An 18,386-nucleotide genomic window follows, 5' to 3' on the forward strand; every position below is an offset into this window, starting at 1 on the left:
GGCTCTCCCCCAGGATGAGAACATTCAAAAAGGAAATTTCGACCATCCAGCACTACCTAAGATAGCTGAGGCCTGGATTCCAAAGCAAACCTTTGAGGCCCAGGAGATTGAGCAGGGGAGGTGGGGCGAAGAGGGGCTGTTGGGATTGGGGTCATTAACACACACACACTCACACACTCACACGGAGACACAGGATCACAGGCTGGCTACAAGATGTAGACTCACAAATGCATGCACGGCAGGCGTCTGAAAAGGCCCCAACTGGCCTAGATAAGGCAGGAAAAGTGGGAACTGACGCTCTCACCCTTCCCCCAAAGGCCAAGGAAAGGCAACCCCTGAATTCTTAAAATAACTCCGGTTTCCTCTCGATCTGCCGAGGCACCAGAAGCGTCTGCAGCCAAGAGGCGCCCGCTCAGCGGGAGGCTGGGCTGTCACCTTCGCTGTGGCCCCTCGACGTCACGTCGCTGCTTGGGCCACCGAGAAGCGCAACTGTTCGCCCGCCTGGAAGAGGGTCTGTGCCGAACCCCTTCCCTTGCCCGTGGGGACCCAGGACCCAGTGGAGAGACCAGATTGCGCAATGTTAGGAATTTCCTCAAGCCAGCTGCGCGTGGACCAAGGCTTCCCCGCCGCGCTAGAGAACCAGCTACAGAACGCCAGTGCCAGCACCTCCCACTGCGCCCCTGCGCTCCTCCACCGCGACACCTGAGGATCTTCCCGCCCCCGTGCGCCTTCGCTTCGCGGGTCACCCACGGGCTGATGTCATCTGGTGCCTTCACCGCTAGCACCGGCCGCTGATGCGGCCAGGAAGCGGCGCGCGGGACCGCTGAGGCGGCCTGCGCCCTAGCCTCCCTAACGAACCGAGCCGGCGTTGGGGACTCCCGGCAGTGGCACAGCCGCAGGCCTCGGCCCGGCACCCGCGCCCACCCGTGGGGCCAGCGCCAGGGACTCACCCGCTCGCGGTGAAAGTTTCGGGACGGTGGCGGTGGAGCTCCACGGTGACTTAGTTCACAGGAGGCGGCGCAACTGGGTGGCCCGGGTGCCCCTCGTGGGGAAGGACAGCGGACCCAGCAGGAGGGACGCGTGGCGAGGGTCTGCGCGCGTGGGGTCCGGGAGCGCCAGGGCAGAGAACGAGCGGCGAAGCGGCCGGCGCGGTGGGAGAGGAACTGGCTGTCGCCGGGCTCGGCCGTGAGGTCCCAGCTACTTCCTGGTGCTGGGATTTGCATACTGCGCCCAGAGGGCGGGGGAAGTGACCGTTTGGTCCCAGCCCAAGGTTTGGGTGTTTGCTCCGGTTGTCGCTGGGGCTTTACAGTCAAAGAAACCTATCGACGCTAGACCCTACCTATGGCTCCAGGTTGGGGAGCAGGTTGGGTTCCCAAGTCCTTCGGTAGAGAGGAGTGAGAGGTCTCCAGAGAACCCAAACAGGCCTTGGTGTCTGGACATATGGAGGAAACGTCTTCTTTCTTTCTCATATACTCTCCAAGTAGGAAGCTGGGTGCTCCTGGTAGGCTTTGTCCTCTGATCCCTCCCAACATTTCAAACTGGAAGGTGAGAAATGCTGTCCTTGATGCTATGGGTCTCACTGTGCCCTTAATCCTCAAAGACACACTGGAGTTCAAGGCGTTGGATACCTGTCTCCCCTGACAGCCTTCTGTAGAAAGCTTTGGCCTATTAACTTGGCATGCACTGATGATGGCTGTTATTATTTCATTTCTCTCTCCCTGTCTCTCTCACTGTCTCTCCCTCTACATACCCATAGGCAGCACAGTGCATGGCACATAACAGGTGCCTAACAGTGTTTGCTCAAAGATAGACTAACCACATGTTCAAGTTCTTGTTCTGACTCAGTAAATGCCACTTACACATTTAAGTCATGAGGGACTCCCACTTGTTCAAAGCCAGCGCTCGGATCCCTGAGCACTACCCAGTCAAGTTTACCAGGCCACTGGTTATGGGACAAGGTAGGAGATTCGGTCTTTGTATTAACATCAAATGCTTAGATAGGGGCCTGCTGGCACCAAACATACTCTTAAGCACTTGCTTTTTTTCATTACCAGTGTTCTTAAGTGGCTGCTCCAGCTATGTTCCAACAGGTCAAGGCAGCCATACTGTAACACAATCAGATACAGTAGTCATTGTTACTAATAAAAGAGTACTAAGGTTTACAAACCACAGTCACATGCTAAATGAGGACAGTTAAGTCAACCACAGACCAGGCCTATCAGGGTCGTGCTGTAAGATTCTAATGGAACTGAAAAATTCTTATCACATAATGTTCTCTTTAAATACAGGAATGCCACAATGCAAAGCCTTATGTTTGTGTTTCCTATGCTCAACCTTCATACAACAAGCAGTGCACTTTTTGCTGTCCATTCAGTGCTATCTTTTGTACACTTTTTGCTTTATGTTGGTGATTCTGTTATTTGAAACCACTTCCCAAAACAGTGCTGCCTAGTGATCCTCAGCGCAAGAGGATATAAGGTGCCTTGTGGAGAAAATGAAAATGTTAGAGAAGCGTCCCTCAAGCATGAGTCATTCTTTGGTTGTCTGTGGATTCAGTGTCAATAACACACTGAATAAAGTGTTGTTGAACCAAAGTGTATGATAAGAAGTATCAGTGTTGATCAGTTGAAGAAAATGTTGTAGCCAAAGATTCATCGGCACTAACTATGTATTTGCCCCGTTACCTAACACATGAGTCTGTGTTAGCTAATGAATACAATATTCACAGTAGCTGCAGAGACTATAACTATTGTGAATAATGAGAATCATACATCTATAAGGACACCGTCCATTGACAGGAAAATCAGCTGTGTGCCTTTGAGGAAATCCTCCTTCAACTCAGCTCATCATCATCTGATCATGGTGCTTACTATCAAGATTGGTCATCTGATGTGCAGTCCATCCTGCTGCCATGGTGTGGACTCTCCTGGAAGCCACATTCCAGGCATCCGGACTCCTCAACCCAACTCAGGGACTGCCACAGCTTGTTTGCCCAAGGCTCCAATGAGGTTTTCAGCAGATTAAACACCAGAACTGTTCATCTGACTGGCCAACGTGACCACAGATTGAAGACTCAAGTAACAAATACTACTGGGTAATGAAGCTCAATACTGGTGACAGATGGAAATCTCTTGTACAGCTGAAATGTTCCATTAGTAGGTCATACCTACATGCATTGAATTGTGGGGTGAGAGAGGAATCCAATTTCAAGCCCTATATGCGGGGGAGGAATCATTTAAAGTAGAGAAATCCTAAAATGTTGGAAATGTGTCGTAAGCATTTTGCTTGATCTTCAGTACCAGGTCATTCACTCGCTGCCAATCTTTCCTGGAAGGCCAAGATGTGCTCGTCTGCATTCTGTGCTATCATGCTTTCCTAAGCACATGCAGGCTGCCTCCTTGCTGGTTTCCAGTGACAACTTTGCTGAAACAGAGGAAGGGCCTGCAGATCCATCTTTTTTCATTTGCAGTTGCTCATCCACACTTCATTCAGGGGAATAACTTACATTTGTCATGCTACCTGTCCCTCTTTTCGAATAGTCAGCTTAGTTTTACATAGAAGTGCCTTTTTCACTTATGTTTTTTCTTAATTAAGTTGTATATTTGCAACCCAGTCAGAATTGGCATTAAAACAATGGGCTTTTGAAAAGGGTCTAGTTGGGAATCTTAGAACAGCTCATGATGGAGGCCCAGTATAGTGGGTGAAGCCACCAGCTGTAATGTTAGCATCCCTTGTGAGTATCAGTTTGAGTCCTGGCTGCTCCACTTCCTACCCAGCTCCTTGCTAAATGAGCTGCAGAAAAGCAATGTAGCATGACCCAAGTGCTTCACCCCTGTGAATCAATGGCTGAAAAAGTGTGTGTGTGTGTGTGTGTGTGTGTCTCCTTTTTAAACTCTGACTTTCAAGTAAAAAAAACAAATCTTAAAACCAAAAAGTCCAACAGTTCATGGAAGATGAACATTTGGTTGAATTGGCTTACATTTCATAGCAAAGTGATTACACTGAGTTCTGGCTTAACCCTGTCCTATTGTAGGCATTTGGGACATGAACCAGTAGAGGGGCACTCTCTTTCTCTCTTCACATAGAGAAGAAAATTTGTGAAAGAGCATGCATGGATTTCAAAGATTTTTGCATCAAAATAAACTTATCTTTTAAGTTAAAGTTGTATTTATTTATTTGAAAGGCAGAATGACAGAGACAGAAAGAGATCTTCCATACACTGGTTCGCTCTCCTGGTAGCTACATTGGCCAAGGCTAGATTAAACTGCAACCAGAGCCATTTACTCCATCATGATCTCCTATAAGCACATGGCCATCATCTACTGCTTTCCCAGGCTTATCGGCAGGGAGCTGGATGGGAAAGAGAAGCTGGAACGTAAACAGGTCCTCATGTGTGAGATGCTGTTGTTTCAAGTGGCAACCTCACTCCCTGTGCCACAATGTTCATGCCATAAACTTATCTTTTAATCTGAATTTTTCAAAACATTCTGAAACAGCTGTCTACATTTTCCAGAGAGCGGAAGGTTGGAGGAATGAAGAAGCAGTGTGGGAAGGGAAGCAGGAATGGTGCCTCTTCTGTGTGCTGAGAAGCATTTCTAAGCTTTTCTCTCAGAACTGCCACAGGTCAAGAGCTGAGCAAGTCATTTGACGTCAAAGACTCCCGGTCAGTTCTCTATGGAGAAAAAAAAAAACACGGAAGGGTTAAGTGTCTTGCCCAAATTCATTTTGCTGAGGCAAACAGGCAGGATCTGTGCCTTTTTCTGACTGAGTGACGGGCATCCAAGATGACAATGACATCGAGACGGTCTGGTTTTCTCAGCCTAGAATGTCACAGACATTGCACAGTGTTCCCTAAGTCAAATAGGTGAAAATCTAGTCCAAGCCCTTTTTAATTCCTTTATACTATAAAGGAAGAAGCAAGCTGCCTAAATAATAAAGTACTAACGTTGAGCCATACAGTAATGTTGATAATGCCAATGACATAATTAGGTATAGAATTTTATCAAATCCACAGCAAAAAAATCTGTCATACAATGACATACAAAATTGTGAGACATAGTCATTAGATCGAACCAATAAACTAGAAATTGTCTCTTATAGTCAGATTAGGGGCTTGGGGGTCAGCTAGGGAATGTCCAGAAGGTGAAAAAAAGAATCATTTTGACTAAACTTCAGTCTCTCTGGGAGGGCCCCAGTGCCATGTTTCCCTCCAGCCCTCTCTCCCTTCTGATTGCTAAGCAGGGATGCCTAGTTCCTCAAATCAAGCTGACCTCACCCTGGATCGAGTTCTAAAATTAGGACTGCCAAACCTGTTTTCTAGATGTCCTTAGGGGTTTTTAGTTTTTTATTCTTTAGATTTACAAGAAAGTTCCAAAAATAGCTCAAAAAGTCACCATATTTCCTTTAGTGTTACATTCTCTAACTGTTAACATTTAACCACATATTTGTGCTTACCAGCGCACTCTCTCTGCTTCTCTCTCCTTCTTTCCTTCTCTCTGTCATTTGCAGGATTACAAGAAAACCATCTTTAGTGGTGTTTTCTAAAAGCAGAGCCATTCTCTTATCAGGAAACTAACATTGATACAATACTATTAATGAATATATAAATCATATTTAAACATTGGAAACCCTGCTAATAATACACTTAACAGCAAATATACTTTCTACAATAGTAATATACTTAATAGCAAAGTAAAATTCTGCATTTAACCTTCATACTTCTTTAGTCTTGTCTCAATTGAAAATAACGTTTCACCTTTTTTTGTGCTTCATAATATTAAATACAGAGACATGCACACACACACACACACACACACACGAGCAGTGATGTCAGAACTCCCTTAGTGTGGGGATTTTCATAATGAGATTCGGTGCCTTGATGTTAAGAAGACACGGTAGGTCGATCTCTCCCATTAGTGGTAAGGTTAGCTCTGATCACATGATTTTGGCTATGTCTGTCTGGTTTCTCCATTCAACAGTCACTGTTTTTCCTTTTAAAATGAATCAGAATTTTGAAGGAGGGACTTTAATGTTGTAACTTCCTTGTCCTTCAGTAAACTCTTACCTACAAATCCTCATGCCTGTGATGGTTCTGGCAGGACTCAATTATTACTGCAGTGGTTGCCAAAGGGGTATCCCATGACTATTGAATGAAAATTATTTTCTGGAATTGGCGTGTATCAGCCAAAGAAGGTAGAGCATTTTAGAAAGCTAAGTGTCAAGAAACAAGGAAGGAAATACAAAAATCACTTTTTTCAGAGTATTTTCAGAGTATTTTCACAAGGCAATTTGTTTAGTGTACATTCTCAGTGACTTCCATCAGTGAGTACTGGAATGAAGGGGGCATGGGGTCATGGATGCCCTGGACATCAGAAAGCAAGGTGAATTTTGAGGGAGGAAAATGGGTTTGTCCCAGGTGTTGGAGCAGAGGCAGGTGCTGAGTCTTAGTAGCAGGGAGCTTCAGAAAGAGACCTTGCTCCCCCATCACAACCTTGGCCTGTTTCTGGTGTCTGTGCTGCTTCTGCAGATACTGAGCCCAGAAGCTGGCAGTGTTACTTCATTCATCTCCACTGGTCACTGTTGGTGTTCATAACAACTTCCACATCTGTCAAAAAGCAGAAGCTGTCACCCTCAGCCCACAACTGACTGAGGCAATCCTGTGAAGGCAGATGGGTCTGGGGACAGAGACGTGGTGTGGCTCTGTGAACACTCAGCTACAGGGCTCCCAAGCTGTCTATCACTCTTAGCTACCCTTTGTGTAGCAACCAATGGCATCGCCTCTCATTCCTCCATCAACCCCGTGATCCCTTGTTCCCATTTAATCAGTGCCAGGCACAAGGGTGGGTGCTCTATTCAATTCCACACAACTGTTGTAGTAGCAGCTGTTGTTGAAGACATAACCAAACAGGAATGCTTGTGTGATGTTAATGATGATTTCATATTCTGGTAATGTTCTCTACCTCTCCGGGCTAGTTTGTATCATTTCATGGATATATGTATGTATGTGTGTATTAGTGTTTGGTTTGTGGACCATCTTGGATGTTCATTGTTTCAGTCCACACTACTTGTTAAAAAAATGTATGTATGTATGTATGTATGTATTTAAAAGACAGAGTATAGAAAGGGAGAGACAGCAAGAGATCCATCTTCCACACCCTACTTTGCTCTCCAGGTGGCTGTAATAGTCAGGTCTGGGCCAGGCCAAAGCCAGGATTCAAAAACTTCATCCTAGACTCCCACATGGGTGGCAGAGCCCAAGTATTTGGACTGTAATGTGCTACCTTCCCAGGTGCATCAGCAGGGAGCTAAGTAGCAGGAACTTGAGCTGGCATCACAATGGTAGCTTAACCTGCTGCTCCCCAATGCCAGCCCAGCCCAGCCCAGCCCATGCTGTGTGTGAATGGATTTAATTCCACATTTACTTGTATTTTGGAGGCATCAAATGAATCCCCACTAATTCTCTGACGATCCAGCCTGATTACATGGTTTGGTTCTTATCATTTCTAGGACATGATTACCATTGCTGTAAGACAACTGCTTTTAGCAACTTACAGATTATTTTTCCCCCACTTCATGCTATTTTTTATTATTATTATCATTTTATGATACAGTTCCATAGGCTCTGGGATTTCCCTGATACCCGCTTCAAATCCCCTCCCTACCTCCACTGAGTTCCCCTGTATTATTAATATAGTATAGTTCTTCATACACAGTCATATGTCCATCGTTGTGGGCATGGACAATGACAGAGAATCTAGCATCCTATTGTCAAAATACAGTTAACAGGGGCCTGGTGGCATGGCCTAGTGGCTAATGTCCTCACCTTAAACGTGCCAGGATCCCATATGGGCATCAGTTCTAATCCCAGCTGCTCCACTTCCCATCCAGCTCCCTGCGTGTGGCCTGGGAAAGCAGTCAGGGATGACCCAAAGCTTTGGGACCCTGCACCCACATGGGAGACCTGGAAGAGGTTCCTGGTTCCCGGCTTCAGCTCGGCATAGCACCGGCTGTCGCGCTCACATGGGGAGTGAATCATCAGGCGGAAGATCTTCCTCTCTGTCTCTCCTCTATGTATATCTGACTTTGAAAAAAAAAAAAAGATACAGCTAACAGTTTCATTGGGAGTCCATCTTTGTCTGGAAGTAGAGATGCATACTGCATTGTATCCTCACATCTGGATATGATAGTCTCCATTATATAGTTACTATACATTCCCTTAAATGAAAAACCAAAACACAAAATCAACAGCAGGAGGAAAAAAAGGAGTTAAAAATGCGATGAAGTTAAAGAACATGCTACTGAATGACTAATGGGTTGCTGAAGAAATGAAGAAGAAAATCAAGAACCTTTTGAAGAAAATGTTGCTGCTGTATTATCAATGAGTCAGTGAAGAATTTAATAAAAAAGTTTTTGAAGAGATGAAACTTAAAAAAAAAAAGACTCAAAAAAACATCAAAATCCATGAGATATATTTTCCGCTAATCTATTGGTGAAATGTGTCTCCTGTAGGCAAATAGATGGTTTTGTTTTTTAATCCAGTCTACTTATCTATGATGTTTGATTGATGGGTTTAAGCCATTTATATTCATGGTTAATATGAATGGGTGGCTATCTGGTCCTGTCATTTTAGGAATGGTTTGTTCATTGGTTTCTGTTATCTTTTTACTGGGATGTTCTTCCCATTTGCCTTTGATTTTAGTAGGTGCTATTCCTCCTTTCTGTCAAGAAAACATCTTTAAATATCATTTGTAGGGCAGGTTTGGAAGAGGCATATTCTTTTAACCTTTTTTTTTTTTTTTTTACTCTGGAAGAATTTTATTTCATTTTGAAAGACAAAGGAAAGCTTTGCTGGGTACATTATTCTGGGCCAACAATTTTTTTGCTTTAAGAATCTGGAATATGTTGCTCCATTTTGTTCTGGCCTGTAGGGATTTCTGTGAGAGATCTCCAGTGAGTTTAATTGTCATTCCTTTATATGTCAATTGATTTTTTTCATATACATATTTAAGGATCATTTCCTTATGTTTGATTGAAGAGAATTTGATTATCATTTGTCATGGTGAAGATCACTTTTGGTTAACCCTGTTTGGAGTTCTGTGCCCCTTCTGGATGTTTCCTTCTGGATGATTAGGAAAATTTAGGAAATCATCCTCCTGGATGATTAGGAAGATTTCCCGTTATTATTTCATTGAATGCACCTTTAATTCCAGTTTCTCTTTCTTACTTTCTGGGACTCCCATAACTTTTATATTAGGCTTTTTAATAGTGTCTGTTAATTTTTGCATTTTTTTTAGCTTGAACCAGCTCTGCATCCAGCTTTTTTTGTTTGTTTGTTTACCTCTGGTGACAGGAAATATCTTCCAATTCTGAGATTCTTTCTTTTGCCTCCTTCATTCTATTTTGGAGACTCTCCTCTCCACTCTAGCTTTAGTTTGTTCCACTGTATTCTTCATTTCTGATATCTCAGCTTTTATTTGAGTCATTTTCAGTGTGACATAATCCTTGAATTCCTTCAATGCCTGCTTTGTGTGCTTCTCATTGTTGATAAGAAGTTTTATAATAAGTGTTTTAAAATCTTTATCTCCCATTGTCTCGGTGCCTTCCTCAGTTAACTCTGAGGTTGGTAAAGGGTTTTGCTTCTTTGCAGGGGAGTCTTCAAGAATATTCATTGTGCCTTTTTCTGTTATTTTGCTCTTGGTCATTGCACTTCTGGTTAGCAGAGTCTTCTCCTTGGGGCAGGTTTCTAAGCTCTGTTATCCACAGGTCTACAGTTTGATTTTACTTATTGCAGTTGGTACATGGCTCTTTGTTTGCAGTCATGTGTGCCACTCACTCCAGTGAATACCAGGTCTGAATTCTTATGTTAGACTTCCACCATGGTCTCCCTAGCCCCAGCTCCTGGCTCGCCACTCTCCACCTCCTGTGCAATTTGCTGAAGCTGCACCATTGTCTATACAACCTTTCTCCCACTTATGGTTCAAGCAGTCTTCAGGATTACGGTGACACCAGGTGTCCTATATAGCTAGGTTGTTGGTGGTGCTGTTCTTAATGGAACCTGTTGGCTGTTCAATCTAGGGGCCACACAGATCTGTTTTGACCATTATGATGCCAAAGATGGCACTATTTTTCCTGTGGGACCAGTGCAATGCCCTGAGCTCACTGAGTTTGCTCCCAGCTCAACGCATGTGCAGCACCCTGTTGTCCCTGCTATGTTAATGCCCTTGCCACACTGTACAAAATGGTGCTTGATGTACCACTACTAGAGTTCTTGATCTGCTGGCAGTCAGGTCTGAGTGGAACCTGTAGGATGCCATGTTGTTGCAGTTCACTGAGCCAAATACGAGTTCACTCCCAGCTCAGTGCATGCTCAGTCCTGTCCCATAGCCTTTGTCTTTCTAGCTAAATGGTGCCCGATTCAGCTCTAGAGGAAGACTGAGCTATGAAATTGGCCCTGTTCCTATGCTGCCCATCTGGGATCTTCCTCTCTGTCTCTGCTCCTGATCAAATCAAATAGACCAGCAGGATGGGCAGTTCTTTGTCTGGGCTCACCTCCTGAGCTCCCAGTGAACGTCCCTTCCCACTTTGTTGCTGGTGGAGTTCCAGCTGCTGGTACAATTTGGACCGCCACTAGCCGAATGCTGCTGGAGTATTGGTCACTGCAACAGCACATTGTTGTGTCTGCTGCTTTCCCATGTCTGTCAGTCTCCAGGTAACCCTCTGCTGTTGTTCTGACCTCGCCTGTTTCCTGGAATGTGCCCTTTCTGCTTCATATTGTCTAATGTTTCTCTGTATATTTAAACCTTTCCTTCCACAGTCTTGATTCTCTCCAACTTGTAGATTCTAATCATGTGTGAAGAAGGACATGTATAGTTTACTATGAACCTCATGCCTTCTCTGACTAGGACAGGTCAAAGCAACAAACCATGTGTGAGAAGGTCCCTTGGCTTCATCACAGCAGTTTTCCTCCGCCACTAGAAACATCTTGAAAATGTAGGACTTGTTGTAGGTCTTTCAGTATAATCTCAACCATTCTTTCTCAAAGATGGAGCTCATTTCAGGGTAGGTTTACTGTTTTTCTCTGATTCTGGGTGTGACTTTTGTTGATCTAAACAGCTGAGGTATATCTGTTCCTCGGAAGTCCTGTTTGTTTTGACAGTATTGTTAAATCCTGAGAGCACCACCCTCCTAAAAAATACAACTCTTCTGTAATATATACTATCTGTCTCTTAGGGAGTCTTCATGTCTGAGTGTAAGGAATATTCATATGTAGAAGAGGATAAAAGTTGCATTCATAACCTTAGAATCTGCCTTACTATCCTTGCTTTCATTAATCTAATATAATCCTGAACTTGAATCACTCATTTACATGGCCCAAGGCTGTCAGAAGAGCTTCTTTCCTTTTCTGTAATGAGCAGTCATACTATTCTTTGCTTGATTTCAGTCTTCCAGCAAGTGATGACAGCTAGCCTGTGTAAATGCTGTGAAGGCAGTCAAGTGACACAATTTGTCTTGTTGGAAGAATAAAGGGGAGATGGTCTAGTGTAGGGAAAGAAGTAGGTTGACAAATAATTTGGATGCTGAAGGTTTGGGCGGTATTTTGTGTGGTGTGGGATGCACTGCTGACAGACACCTTCTGTTTTCCCATGCTGCCCCCTTCACATGGCCAAGTCTGAAGTTAAGGACCAGTTCAAATGCTTCCTCATCGAAGATAACTTTTCCATATATCTCACTTCCCCTTTCCTGAAAACCATACGGACTTTTCCTCTATACCTTGTTGACCTTTGTCACCTTATAAATATACTCTGATCTTGTGCAGAGCTCCTGAATCACACAGGGATTTCTTGTAGAAGGCCCTAGGGCTGTTTCTTTGTTGATTGTCAATCTGAGTACAATATATGGATCAGAAGGTGCTGGCATGACTTTGCTCAGTACAGAATGAATGTAATGTAAGAGGTTACTATTGCTTTTGTATTACTATTGCTACAAAGGCAACACTCGGCTTCAGTATTAGGGGAAAAGCTGATAATGATAACTGAATCCTCAATCTGCTGGACAAGTCACTGACATATATTCAATAGTCTTCTTTACCCAAGGCTTCATTCCCCACGATTTTAGTCACTTGCAGTCAACCATGTCCTGAAATATACTCATTGTTGAATTTTTCTTTGCTTATTTGATTTATCTAAGACAGAGGGGCAGACAGTAATCTCCCATCCACTAGTTTACTCTCCAAATAGCCACAAGAGCTAGGGCTGGGCAAGGCTGAAACCATGAGCCTGGACCTCTTTTGAGGTCTCCGTATGGTTGGCAGGAACCCAACTACTTGATGCATCACCTGCTGATGTTCAGAGAATGGCATAACAGGAATCCAGAAGCTGGAGAAAAGTCAAGACTTAAACCCAGGCCTTCTAATATCGGATATGCACCTTCAAGGCAAAATCTTCACCACTATACCAAATTTCTTTCTTCCTTCCTTTCTTCCTTTTTTCTTCGTTCCTTCCTTCCTTTCTTCTTTCTTTCTTTCTTTCTTTCTTTCTTTCTTTCTTTCTTTCTTTCTTTCTTTCTTTTTCTTTCTTTCTTTCTTTCTTTCTTTCTTTCTTTGTTTCTTTCTTTCTTCTTTCTTTCTTTCTTTCTCTCTCTCTTTCTTTCTTTCTTTCTTCCTTTTTGGATTTATTTATTTGTATTGGAAAGGCAGATTTACAGAGAAAAGGAGAGATGGAGAAAAAGAACTTTTATCTGCTGGCTTGCACCCCAAGTGGCCTCAATAACCAGAGTTAAACTGATCCAAAGTCAGAAGCCAGGAGCTTCTTCCAAGTCTCCCATGTGGGTGCAGGGTCTCAAGGCTTTGGGCCATCCTCTACTGCTTTCTCAGGCCACAAGCAGGGTGCTGGATGGGAAGTGGTGCAGCTAAGACATGAGTTGTTGCCCACATGGGATCCTAGTGCATGCCAGGTTAGGATTTAGCCACTATTTTAAATTCCATTCTGAGTACCATAATGAAATCTTGGGCCACCCCACCCTGTCCTGCCCCACAAGTGAATTGCCCTTATGACTGCTGTGTCCACACTATAGATATATGTTCTTGGTAGCTCAGAAGGAAAGGGCATTTTCATGTAAGATTTTACAGCATATTGGTATAATGATTCTGTTTTATTCTGTTATTATCGTTAACCTCTTTTTGTGCCAACCTCATGGTACAGTGGGTTAATTTGCCACTTGCAATGTCAGCATTCACATCAGAATACTGGTTTAAGTTACAGCTGCTACAGTTCCAACCTATCTCCTGCTAATGTACATGGGAAGGCAGCAGATAATTACCCAAGTACTTGGGCCCTTGAAGCCTATGTGCAAGCCCCGGATGGAGTTCTTAGATTCTGAGGCTTTGTCCTGGCTCAGTTCCATCTAGCCATTGCAGTCATTTGGGATGTAAACTGGCAGATGGAAGTTCTGTCTGTGGTGTGTGTGTGTGTGTGTGTGTGTGTGTGTGTGTGTGTGTGTTTCCCCCTCTTTCTTTGTAGCTCTGCTTTTAACACAAATTTTTTTAGAAGGAAGAACATTTTGCAAGTTCTCTCAGGTTATTCATGGCAAGGTAGCAATAGTATCAAGATTTGACTTTATGTTTAGCTAAGCAAATGAGTAATCACCTCACTGTAGTATACTGCCTCTCTTTATCTCTTTCCAGCACAAAAATTCCTATGTAGCTTTCATAGCAACCATCCTACAGCATGTTTAACCTGCTATAACCATGATCACGTAGGTAGGTACCAGAGAACACATGCTCTGGGCCATCTTTAATTCGTAAAAAAGAAGTATTCCAGCTCATCCCTAATATTTGTAGGTCTATTTGAGAGAGGGCAAATGGAGTTCCTCATCATGTGTCTTGTCCATATAAACCAAGTAGCAAATAATTAAATATGGCTTATCCTTTTCCTGGGCATTAATCAAGGTCCTCCACACAAAATCAATAGGAGAAAAGCTCCACCTCCAGAGAAAGAGAGAAGAGACAGACAGATAGACACAGAGGTTGAGGAACTGACTCATATGTTTGTGTCATGGGGGCTGGCATGGCTGAAATCTGCAGGGATGGCATAAGACTGGACATCCAGGAGGGAGTTAATGCTATAGCTCGAGCCCAAAAACAACCTATTGGCAGGATGCTCTCTTCTTTATAGAACATCAATCCTTTTTTTTTCTTAATGCTTGCAACTGACTTCAAAACACCCAGCATATATATGATGAAAGTTATCTATTTTGCTTAGAATCTACTGAATTAAATGCTAATCTCATCTGTATGTAAAAAAAAAACATTAGAGTTTATGATACTTAAAGTATAGTCTGGAAATGATCATGGGTGGGCTTTAGGAGAGGGGGAATCTACCGACTCACCTTTAGAGCAGGAGGGCGTGGGGCAGAGCACGAAATCAGGCCAGGATTCTTCTCTGCTGGGCTCCAAGCAGCACTACACAGTTACATAGTGTTGACCGTTTGTACTGGCATAACGGCTTGAGAAACAGGCCTCAGTGACATGTTTTAAGAACTCAGCTGCTTTGGCACGTGGCAGACACCTGCAGTGTCACTTTATTGGTCAAAAATGGCTGAATATCTGCAACATGGCTTCCCATAATTCCAAATATTGTACTTATGCTAACAGTCTTTATGGGGCATGTTTTTATGGGCCAATCTTTCACTAAGCTCCCTGAGAAATAAAACAAAAACGAAAATACTGTTAAAATTGAAGACTGTAGAAGAAATGGGATTACTATGTATAACCTCCATAGAAGCTTAATAAATGAAAAAATAACCAGACCAATTAAGACCGGAATAAGTGTCCTGAACTGCCTTCTTCGTCTTTGTCTTCTTCTTATTGTTATTAATATTAACTTCTCCACCTTACTGACTCTGGTTTGGGTGAGTTCTATAGAGTGCCTAGGATAATGTAGATGGATTTTGATTAAGTGGTTGGAATGCTTGGTCTGGAAAGTGAAACAGGTATAAAATGATAGCTGTGATTATACTTGGGCAGCAGACACATTATGGTACTTCACTAATTATTTTAGAACTCATCATTTCATTAATATTGACAAGAAATCTGTAAAGCAGAGATGCTAGATGTGATTTCCACCATGATTTTTCATCAAAGTCACTAACATGTTTTATGTGATATGTGTGTAGTTCAAGGTACATTTCATATGCTACAACATTTCATCCACAAAGTAATATCATTGCGCCAACTCTGATTCTCAGTTTTACAGATGAATTAAGAGACATTTTCAAGGTCAACCCAATGACTTTGGAGGGGCTTGCAATCCAGATTTCCTGTACCAGATGCAGGGTGTTATCCATTGAACTCCATGTCCTCATTCAACCATGACTATTACTCAGTAGTCCGATCTCTGCCTGCATGAGGGGGCCTTTGCCCACATTCCCAGCTCATGTGGAAGGCATAACCTAAGAGGATACTGATCTTGTTAAAGTTGCTTAGATCACTTTTATATTCCAATTTCTAGCAAGTCCAGTAACATGGAGCTAAATAGTGAATATCTGTTAGATTAGTGAATCACTCACTATATTAAAGTGTATTCTTATATGGGCCAGAATTGTAGCACCTGTCCAGTTAAGCTGACATCTGCAATGCCAGTATCTGCTATCAAACTGTGAATTTGAGTCCCAGTTGCTCTGCTTCTGATGCACCGGAAAAAGCAACAGAAGATATCCCAAATACCTTTAGGAGAAACCCACCTGGGAACCCCATATAGGAGTTCTAGTTCTGGATTCAGCTTTACCCAGCCCTGGTTGTTACAGCTATTTGGAAGATCTCTCTGTGTTTCTTTTTCTCCCTCTGAATCTGTCACTCTGCCTTTCAAATTAATAAATGAGTAAATGCCTTTTAAAATTTTATGCTCTCATGAATCAGTGTAGCCTGAGTTCTCCAAGATGTTACCTGGCAATAAAAGTTTCTTTTATTTGGGAAAAGAATATTGTGAAGAAATTGTAAGATGTTAATGCCGATCATAACTCCACCATTCACTAGCATGGAAACCTTGGCTTATTCACTTTTTAATTTATGTGTTTACTTTTTCATTTACGCAGGAAAAAGAGGGAGAGACCTACCACCCACTAGTTCACTCCCCAAAGGCCCAGGCACTAGGAAGTCAATCCAGGCCTCTCATCTAGGAGGATGGGACTGAGCTATCATTCAAGTTTGTCCATAACAAGGAAGCTGGAGTTGGAAGGGAGACAGGACTTGAGCCCAAGCACTTGACCTAGACATTCCAAGCAGCTCTTAACTGTTGTACCAAATGCCTACCCCAATTGGTTCATTTTTTTAAAAAGAGAATTGGGTGCAATGGCAACCGTAGTAACTTGTAGGTCTCAGATTCTATGCTTTTTGCAGTGAGATTACTATGAGAATGGTGGCTGTTAATCCCAAACTTTGTGCCTAAGAAAACAATTTACTCTGATCTGGAGCAACAGGTAAGGCAGGATTTTGGCTTAGATCAACTCAGGAGCAGCTATTTTACTTTACTAAGTAAAGACATTTGAAGGGCACCTGTACATAATAGCCATGCTAAGAAGATCATCAACATCAAGGAGCTTGTATTTCTACCAGCTGGTCCAGATAGAAGTCTTTTCCTAAATGAAAAGAAGGAAAGCCAAAGGGCAAGGGCACATGGACACCTGCCCACATCACATTCCTCTAAGTAAAGATATGCTATGATCTTCTGAATCTTCAGGTATAGAAAATGCTGTGCTGTTGAAGTACACATCCAAGGAAGGCCCACTCCTTATTCAGTACAAATAGTTCTGAGATGAGATTTTTTCCCATTGTTATTTATTCTTTTGACAATATTCAATGTTTTAAGTCTCACAAAATGGTCAAGAGATATTAACCAGCAAGCAATTGAGAATTAATCTGATCATCCATTTATAGATTTTTATGTGAAAGGCAGTGTGACAGAGAGTGTGAAAGAGCAAGCGTGAAAGCGAGAGTCAGAGAGAGATATCTTCCATCCACTGATTCACTTTCCTCTCAAAACACCCACGAGAGCAGCAGCCTCCTGGGCCAGGGCAAAGTCAGCCCTGAAACTCCATCTGGATCTCCTATGTGGGTGGCAAGAAGTCCTTGAGCCAGTTGCATCTTTCTCCCGGGGTATACCTTGGCCAGAACATGGACTCAGGAACAGAGGAGGGACTCCAACGTAGACACTCTTGTTAGGAGATGTGGGCATCTCAGAAGACGCTTTTATTTATTTATTTATTCTTAAGATTTATTTATTTTTATTGGAAAGGCAGATATATAGATAGGACAGACAGAGAGGAAAATCTTCCATCCGATAGTTCATTCCCCAAGCAGCCACAATGGCTGCAACTGAGCCAATCCGAAGCCAGGAGCCTCTTCCGGGTCTCCCACGCAAATGCAGGGGCCCAAGGTTTTGGGCTGTCCTTGACATCCTCAGCTGCATTCTCAGACCACAAGCAGGGAGCTGTATGGGAAGTGGAGCTGCCAGGATTAGAACTGGTGTCCATATGGGATCCTGGCACATTAAAGGCAAGGACCTTATCTGCTATGCTTTTGCGCCCGGCCCACGCCTTTCTATTTTTTAAATAAAGATTTATTTATTTATTTGAAAGACAGAATTACACACAGAAAAAAGGCGAGGGCCCGGCAGCATGGCCTAGCGGCTAAAGTCCTTGCCTTGAACGCACCAGGATCCCATATAGGCGCTGGTTCTAATCCCAGCAGCTCCACTTCCCATCCAGCTCCTTGCTTGTGGCTTGGGAAAGCAGTAAGAGATGGCCCAAAGTCTTGGGACCCTGCACCTGTGTGGGAGGCCTGGAAGAAGTTCCTGGATCCTGGCTTTGGCTCAGCATAGCATCGGCTGTTGCACTCACTTAGGGAGTGAATCATCGGACAGATCTTTCTCACTGTCTCTCCTCCTCTATGTATATCTGTCTTTCCAATAAAAATAAATAAATCTTTAAAAAAAGAAAAAAAGGCGAGAAAGGGAGAGAATTCATCTGTTGATTCATACTACCCATATGGCCACAATGGTTGGGATTGAGATAGGCCAAACCCAGGAGATACACGCTTCATCTAGATCTCCCATGTGGATAGTAACTCAAGTACCTGTGCCACATTCCACTGTTTTCCCAGACACATTAGGAAAGAACCTGGTTTGGAAATGGAGGAGCTGGGATACAAACTAGTGCCCCTAGGAATGCCAGCATCACAGGTAGTGACTAAATCCACTGCACTAAACTGCTGGTTCCCCAAGAGGCATTTTAAACACCACGTCAAATTTCTGCCCCAAATTCAAATCTTAGAGTACTTAGTAAATTGCTGACGAAGCGTTAATTCCATAAGCATATACAGCCTTTATATACCT

At 43.3% G+C, this 18,386-nt stretch overlaps 1 protein-coding gene across 1 annotated transcript in view; it reads right to left on the reverse strand.

Moving 5' to 3' along the window:
• LYN (LYN proto-oncogene, Src family tyrosine kinase) overlaps positions 1-1,172 on the reverse strand; it is a 118,090-nt gene extending 116,918 nt beyond the window's left edge. The window contains exon 1 of the mRNA XM_040972553.1: positions 951-1,172. The gene's annotated coding sequence lies outside the window, so the exon portion shown is untranslated. The remainder of the gene's footprint in view (positions 1-950) is intronic.
• Positions 1,173-18,386: the final 17,214 nt, after the last annotated feature.

Source organism: Ochotona curzoniae, unplaced genomic scaffold, assembly GCF_017591425.1.
Source record: "Ochotona curzoniae isolate NIBS_2020 unplaced genomic scaffold, NIBS_Ocur_1.0 contig_2318, whole genome shotgun sequence".
Taxonomy (NCBI): Eukaryota; Metazoa; Chordata; class Mammalia; order Lagomorpha; family Ochotonidae; genus Ochotona; species Ochotona curzoniae.